The 8686-nt window shown below is 40.7% G+C and overlaps 1 long non-coding RNA gene across 2 annotated transcripts; it reads left to right on the top strand.

Annotated features, from left to right (window-relative positions):
• The first annotated feature begins 4107 nt into the window (after nt 1-4107).
• Nucleotides 4108-7821, top strand: LOC118226234. Of its 2 annotated transcripts, XR_004764997.1 has the most exons (4): nt 4108-4133; nt 5076-5190; nt 6063-6168; nt 6727-7821. It is a non-coding gene; the product is annotated as an uncharacterized LOC118226234 (long non-coding RNA). The 2 variants fall into 2 exon arrangements; XR_004764996.1 differs by lacking the exon at nt 4108-4133 and having other exon boundaries at nt 4980-5190.
• Nucleotides 7822-8686: the final 865 nt, after the last annotated feature.

Genomic DNA, 8686 nt, shown 5'->3' with positions numbered 1-8686 from the left:
ATCAATCTGGGCATTTGTCACCTGAAAAAGGTCCACTTTTTTGAGGCCTGCCTGCCCCCCCCCCCATGGCCCTCAAACCTCAAAAAAAGAGCTTGCCTATGGACCTGGATACATCATATATACCATAATTTGCATAACCTGAAATTGTTCTTGACCATAGTGTACAAATTTAGATTACACACCTCTTTAAACGTCAGTTTATGACGTTCACTACATTTTAAACTCCACTCATAGGGTGCAGATGTTGTTGCACACTCAGTATCACTTATGTCCATCGTTTTCACTGGTGTCTTCACCGTCACTGAAGCTCTTGAAGCTAGTAGAAGCTGCAGCCATCATGTCCTTGTAAGCTGCCTTGAGTCTCTTGCTCCCAGCACATGCACCCGTGCTTCTTTGGGTTTCATTTTTTCAGCCAACACCATGTCACAGCACCAAAATTGTAGCTCTACAGTGTTTTCATAGACTGCAGAAACTGTCGGTCTTCAGGATCCAGGGATGTTCACCTTGCCATAAAATGGAGTAACTTTGGAAAGCACTATTTTCCCAAAATCTCATTTTGTTTCATTTGTAGTGTTACCCTTTTTTTGGTGGAACATCATACGGCGTAGAACTTGTCTACTTGTTGGAAGACGTGAGCCAGCTATTTGGAAATCACTGTCAGTAATGCCACTTCCAAGACCAAAGATGGATGTTGATTTACGTGTCCCAGGAGTAGACTTTGGTGTGATTGGCGGTCTTATTTTAGAGTCTGACACTGGAGTTAAAGGTGCCTCATCAGCTATGGTTTGATCATGAAAATTCACTTCATCCATGTGCAACAGCTTACTATGAATTACTCAGAATTGAGTCTGTTGTTGCAACACTCATGAGACATGGCAAAATACCACAATGAGAATTCCCCACTTCTTGAGGATTAGGCCTACATTGTGACCTAATTTTAATAGTGATATATATGTACAGTAGATTTAGACTATGGGGCATTACCAGTTATGATTACACGAGAACAGGGAATTTCCTAAGAGAAAGTCTGAGGCCATTTTCATATGAAATCACAAATTAACTCCTCAGTCAGGAGTCCCTTTGCCCATCCAAGCAAAATAAAGGTGCAGTGTACTATTTACAGCAGATTTGCAAATTAATTTTTACATTAATTACATACATTACATGGCACGTGGTACCACAGGCCCCCCTAGACACGCCTCTGGTCGACGAAAAGGAAAGTAAAACCAACCATTGGGATGGCAGGTATGCCATCCCGCCAAGTTACGCCTTGGCGGGGGCATGCCCCATACCTATACAGCACTGAGAGTTTGGCACTTTTCAGGGTTCCCCACAGAAATAACCACAACAGCCACAGACACTCAGCCCTTAAAAACATTAAATTCTGAACGTTCTCACCCCATTTCAACAGACAGAATTCATAAACAACTTCACATGTCCACACAATAAAGCCCCAAACTAAGGGGATTTTGCGTTTTCTCATTCTTCTTCTTCTCCTTCTTCTTCATATTTTTCCTGCCGCCTATCCCACTAACAACATGTCTCCCCATTGGACATTTTACCGACACCAGCCAAATACTCACCTACACGACCCAATCAAAAACTTGCATACACATGCAAAATACCCATACCTTTTTATTCTGAAACATGGCCAGTTTGAACAGCTAATCTGCCTGTGGCCTAGTGGGTAAGGTCACAGTCTTGGGAATATGGGGTCCTAAGTTCAAGCCCAGCTAGGAACACGTTTCTTTAATCTGCTTTTACCCTCACTAATAATTGTCTACTACTTCTCAATTGCACCATATCTACCAGCCATTCACTGAACGTATACACTGCATTATGACGTACCATCTGCACCTTCAGTTATTAACCGGCTACAATATTGCAAAGCCATATGGATTCAACGAGAGCTCTTCTGTGCTTACTGGCCTGTGTTCTTCTTTAAAACCACGGACAGGTTTGCTAATGATATTTCACCCATTGCATAGCTATGTCATGGTGCTGCCATTAAAAGTATTGATATCAAAATGACGCCAAGTTACGGTACTACAAACAATATAGGCTATCTTGCCTCATAAAAATTAAATAAGATGTATTCCAAAGCAATGCTACCCAATATTACCCAAGTCAACTATCACTGAAAACCAACCCATGGAACAGATTGTTAATGTCTGTAACATTCGTTGTCTGTTCAGTTAGATTAAACTTGTGCAAGCTGCAAGCGCACAACAGTTTCCTCAGAAACTGCAGCGGTAGTTTTACTTCATTGCTCTCAGGTCCAAACATTCAGTGCTGAATTTCCTTGATCACCTGAAACCTGTTTAACAGAACATCTTTGGGCTTATTCCAAATCTGTCCTTATCAGTGCTGTTGAACCAGACAGGGGATTTCCAAGTGGCATGATACAAGACGCTGTAAACACTGACCTGGGTAAAAAAACTGCTGCACTGAAAGGATCTGGCAAGAACATATTTCATCATCAATCATTTCCTGCTATTGCCAGCATCAGCAATGTAATGTTTACATTGAACTCCTCAACAGCAATGTCAACATGTGCAAGGAATTCCTTCCCTGTAACGCTGCTGTTTGTTTTGTGCTGTTATTATTTACAGTAATGTAATTCATATTTAATTTTCTTTCTTCAATTTTCATGTTATTCACTGGAATTTCGGCCTGATTGAGAATTTACCTTGTTGGTCCCATTGAATTTTGATATCATCATGGATATTATCATGTCACTGGCTCATGGTAAACAATGAATACACTGTTCTTGAGGGGAAAACAACGTGCTATTAAGATGCATCAATACTCGTAACAATGTCAAGATCTGCATATTCAGCATCAGCATGCCTCAATACTTGGCCTGTATGCGCCATTTAAAAAAAAAAATCTGGCTCCCTGGAAGAAACAGTTGAAGAATGCCGGTCTATAAGCTTACATCCCAGCAGAAGCCTCTCCTTTGTTTCCCGTTGTAAGAGGACACTGGGGTCTTCGCACATACCTCCTCAATCCTGTTAAACTTAGCGGCAGCAGGGTGCCTTGTACCCCCTCCCACCTGAGTAAAGGGATCACATTTCTTCTCCTCCCTAGCTCCTGACGCATCTCTTCAGACTATACCTGGACTAACTACCACCACTTTGTATATCATTTCACTTTAAATCCCCCCCTTCCACGACACTCATGTTACATGTACCCCCATTCCAGCACTTTTTGGTAATTTGTATTTGTCCTAATATTGTAGCTCGTTCTTCTCCCTAGTTTGGCTTGGCATAAGTTAGGTCAGAATAGTGTTCACTGTGTGAACTAAACTGTGTTCTTGGCTAGAAATAGCTGTACGAAATGAGTATCGTCTCTTATTGAACCTGCGTTTGTAGTTGTCCATGACCATGAAATGCACTTTTATATGTCACTTTGGATAAAAGCATCTGCCAAATAAATGCAATGTAATGTTATAGAACAGTGGTATTCATTGTTCACCATGAGCCAGTGATATGATAATATCCATGATGATATCAAAATTCAAATGGACCAACAAGGTAAATTCTCAATCAGGCCGAAATTCCAGTGAATATGGATATTTACTAATCAGGCCCCCCAGTCGTGCTCCTGGTCTTGGGAGACAGATCACAGTGTTCAGCGTATACCGCAGGGCCGAGAGTAAGGCCACTGCTATCAGTGCAGAGTGAACCTTGTTCCTTATTTACAAGTGGTTTTATGATCAAGGGAAACCCTGCAGAGCTGATGATGCAAAGCAGCCTTAAAAAAATCAGACGCTATAAAAAAGGGTTTCGTCGTGTCGTCACACAGTCAGGAGAAATCCCAGCTATCTATTTACTTGTCACACAGGCACATGCAGTGGTAATTCCCTCCTTCCTTGTAGTACGCAACTGAGATACTGGATATGAAGCCAGGCAGGATTGGCTGACGAGTTTGTTGTTCACACCCACGCTTTGAACGTAGAGCAGTTTCGGTATCAGACAGGCATCAGCCACCTGGCTTGCTGGCAGTACAGGTGGAGATTCTGGAAAGGCTGGAGCACACATCGGTCCCACAGGGGACTGCGTTCAGTATCTCTGCCAATAGTCTGAAACCATAGTATGGCTACATGCAGAAAGTGGGGTCTCGTTCCTGCAGTAAGTCTTACCCCGTCACCTCTGTCGCCTCAGCAATGTTTAATGCCGGAGCTGCATATCTTTGAGTTTCCACCTTTTCTCACGGGAGGTGTGCCTTGATTGATATGTAAAAATAAGTGCTAAAATAAGTGAGTAATTACATAAGCCTGCCTGTTCTGTGTGCATGTGTGTGTGTGTGTGTGTGAGAGAGAGACAGACAGACAGACAAAGTGCTAACAACACTTAAATTAAGTGTTATTATGTGGTGCTTGATGAGACAGAGAATGAATGGGTATTCATGAACTCATTAGTTTTATTTGTTAAAGCCTGTCGCGTGGGCAGCTCCGTCATGAAACCATGACATTTAAGAATGGGGGTACAGAAGACCCACAGCGTGGGATAGGGATGCGAAATGGAAAATATTTCTGTATATCTTAATTTAACCTTGGCCGTTGCTTGCGGAAATTAACCATGACGTCCAAAGCCACATCTGCGGTTCTGTGCAAAAGTAAGAATCTTCAATTTACCATTCAAAAGTATTAATAAACACTATTAATAGTCAGTTGCGGTCAAAATGCGCAGATGCTTCTAAATTTGGGCAGTCAAGATTAGAATAGATAAGTTACCACTCTCATTTGTCGATAAATACTGCTGCAGACTGGAGTAGTTTCACAACTTTAGAAAGAGTAGGCGTGTGTGTGTGTGCTTGTGCGCGCGCGCGTGTTTGTGTGTGTGTGTGCATGCACTTTCCCTCATTCCTTTCATTTTCATTCAAATATGAATGACTGCTGGATGCCAGCCAATAAAAACTCAGCCTCTGGTTTCGCTGTTGTCGACGGTAGGCAGGCAGATTATATATAAAGCAATGGAGCAAGATACTGATGCACAGACACAGCTGAGACAGAACAGGATGGAGACAAGTGTGTTCATTGGAAGCTCAGAGGACCCCACTGTCCCCTACAGCTCATCTGGACCCAACAGCTCCCAGCCATCCTACATGAAGCACTATATCCTGGTCGTACTGGTGGTGCTGGCCACAGCTGGGATCTCTGCTGGCATAACCTTCTACTGCACCCAGGTAATTATTAGTGTTAATATTTGCATTATATTTTTTAAGGCAATTTTGTAATTATTATTATTATTATTATCCATTACATTAGATACATTAAAAAATGAAGTCCCAAAGTTTAGATGTATTCACAGGTCAGTACTATATTGCAAAATGATTTTCTTATAGTTTCATGGTTTAAATAAAAAAAGTAAAAATAAACACTGTGTGAGTTACTTTTATTTGGAAAGCGATCACTTTAGTCATACATTTTGTTCAATGAGATGTACAGTGCAGCCCGCATTTATTTGCACAGCCACGCAATGCATGTTGTTATGGCTCTGTACTCCAGCACATCGGATTTGAAATGAAACAATGAACATGGAGGTATTTACATTCATGTTGGCCCTTTCTATACATCAGTGGTCTCCAACCCTGGTCCTGGAGAGCTACAGGGTTTGCTGGTTTTTGTTTTCACCTTAAAATCAGCACCCAATTGAGACCCAAGACACCAGGTGAGTTAACTGTGTAATCAACTGTTCTACTTGATTCATGAAGTGCAGAGTCACTATGAAAACCAGCAGACCCTGTAGCTCTCCAGGACCAGGGTTGGAGACCACTGCTATACATAGTCCCATCCCCCCATTTTGGGGGAACAAATGGCATTGGACAATTGGCTGCTCAGCTCTTTCTCAGCTGTTTCATTAGTGCATGCACAAGAAAGCAAGTAAAAGATCTGGGGTTGATTCTTGGCGTGGAATTTGCATTTGGAGTCTTCCGGTTGTCTCTGAACATAAGGACCAAATAAGTGTCAATGCCAATAAAGCAGGCCATCATGTCTGTTTGCCATTATGTCAGGCACGTCAAAATCAACTGTTTGGTGTGTGTGTATGTATATACAGAAGCAAGAATGCACTGATGAGAAGACTGGCTTGCAGATGACTGGAAGCAAAGTTTCTACTGGATGCAACAACCACACCACAAGTAAATGGAAAAGAAACATTATACGTGAGTGCCATTCAGCTTTTTCCTTATTTTCTTTCTAAATAGAAAAATGTGGCAGGAAAGGAGAGAGCTAGTGTGTCTGATCCCACTGTTAACAAAAAAAACATTTGTTTTTATATTTATTTAGCAGTCGCTCTTATCCAGAGTAATTTAAAACATGGTAGATACAGTAAGGTTAGATTAGCACCATACATACAAACATACCACAACAGTATGAACAGAAGCTATACAAGTCCTTGTTTTAAGAGACAACCCTGCAATAAACTTATTACAAAGCTGTAAGCACAGAAATTAACATCAACCTTTGGGTGTCATTTTCTGAATTTTGATTAATCACGTCCTTGCCATGATGGTTTCCCATCAGTATTTTTAATGCATTTCCGAGATACGTGGATCATACAACTACAGAATTCAGGAAATTTAGCTTGATATGCCACAAAAGAAAACAATGGCTAGAAATACAGGTATGTAGTCAAACAAGCATAAGCTGATGTTATGCATGAAACAGGTGCATGTAAATGGAACTGTATGATTAATTGTCCTTTTGTTATCCAATCCCAGATAAACACCAAGGCGTTTATGAGGTTTTCACTGTGCCAAAAGATGGGAATTACTTCATCCATGGCCTAATTTGGAAGTCAGAAGAGAAGCAAAAATACCCGCCAAATGATTTTGTCTGGCTTTTGAAGAAATTGAGAAGCGATGATGAAATTGCTAACACAACATTCTGTGGCAACCGTGCTTCTTTTGCCTGTGAATTACAGAATATGAAGAAAACCACAAAGATACATGTTAAAATTAACACGGGGAAGCCTAATCTAGAAAAGACCGTGTTTCACATTTATGAACTTTAAAGGGACAAGGGATTTTGTTCCACGATTTCAAACTTGGGCTGGGGCATCTGTGGACTTCAGAAGAGGGGCAACAGGTATTCTACACCCTAGTAGCTCACCTGGCACAGAATCATGCTCCACATTGTGACTGTAACTGAATGTGAACGTGATACTGAACGTGAATGTAACTGGTGCAAAAACAGCCTGCATGGTCTGGTGTACTCTGTACCTCTGTGCACAATGCAGACACACTACCGTGTGCACACGGAGACTGAATATGGGCAACATTAATCTCTTCACTGACAAGAGTATGGAATCATGTTGTTCATGTTAAAATCTTAAAAACTTATACAGAGCGGAGGGTCCCTAATGTGATCAATTTAATATCAATTTATTTCTCTAATATGCGATCCTGACAATACCCAAACCAATGTGAAAGTCATTAGAATAAATTTAAAGAGGGTACTTTGTGATTTGTATTTGTTATGTACACACACTGATTGGACGTAAATTGAATAATAAAAAATAATCAAAAGGCAAATGTAATTTCATACATGTATGCCTTTAAGAGGGCTTCACATATATTGTTAAGATAAGAGTAATATATCTTGAGTGTCACTGTATTTAATACATGCCACACACACACACACACACACACAGGGCTACAGTGCACATGGGTAACAGACACATTAAGACACAATAAGTGGTGCCTTAGGGGTATCTGTGAGTGTGTTACCATCCAGGATGTTATAATGCAATCTTATCATTTTATATGAGCCCCTGTGTTACATACTGCTCACAAAACAAAAATAAAAAATTTAAAATGCTGGTGTCCACTTGAAGAATCATTTGTGTTTCATTACAGATGTAAAGACGTATACTGTGGATGGAGTTCCAGTCATACTACTTTAATTGTTTCACTTACAGTCACACATTTTAAATATAGCTGCAAGTAGCGAATCCTAGGGTCCAAGAATCAAAAGCAACAATTTGCCTTTGGTTATGTTTTTGGCATGCACGGCTGCCACAGGTACTGGATCACAATCAAATATTTTTTCAAAGAAAAATACCTGACTGGCCAAGTCATTCACCTGATCTGAATCCGACTGAACATGCATTTCAAATGCTAAAGAGAAAACTAGCCCCTGAAACAAGCAGGAGATGAAAACGGCTGCAGTACAGGCCTGGCAGAGCATCACCAAAAAAGTTACTCTGATGCTGAGCACCTGATGATGTTCATGGGTCACAGACTTAAAGCAGTCATTGCATGCAAAGGATATGTGACAAAGTGCTAAACATGACTATTTTAATTTGTCTAACATTAATATATCCCAGACGTTATGGTGCCCTGAAATGCTGGCTATGTATACAAAGTGCTGTCATTTCTACATGGTGAAACAAACGTGCAAAAAATACCCTTAAATAAAAGCTGACAGTGTGCACTGTAACCATATGTAAATTGACACCAGTTGTTGCATTATCATGGCAGATAGAGACGTGTGGCTTTTCATTTCCTGTTCTTTTTTTTTTTTTTTAACCCTCCCCACTGTTGGATCCCTTCCTCATTGTAGGTAGATTTTTCCATCGAAAATGAAACTGCCTGAGTGACTGTTGCATAAGCATTCATATGCAGACATGTTAAAGTCGACCAGACGGAATGTGAAAATGGAAGCCAACTGGAGAATATG

Source organism: Anguilla anguilla, chromosome 4 (assembly GCF_013347855.1).
Source record: "Anguilla anguilla isolate fAngAng1 chromosome 4, fAngAng1.pri, whole genome shotgun sequence".
Taxonomy (NCBI): domain Eukaryota; kingdom Metazoa; phylum Chordata; class Actinopteri; order Anguilliformes; family Anguillidae; genus Anguilla; species Anguilla anguilla.
This window is presented reverse-complemented; position numbering and strand designations above follow the sequence as displayed.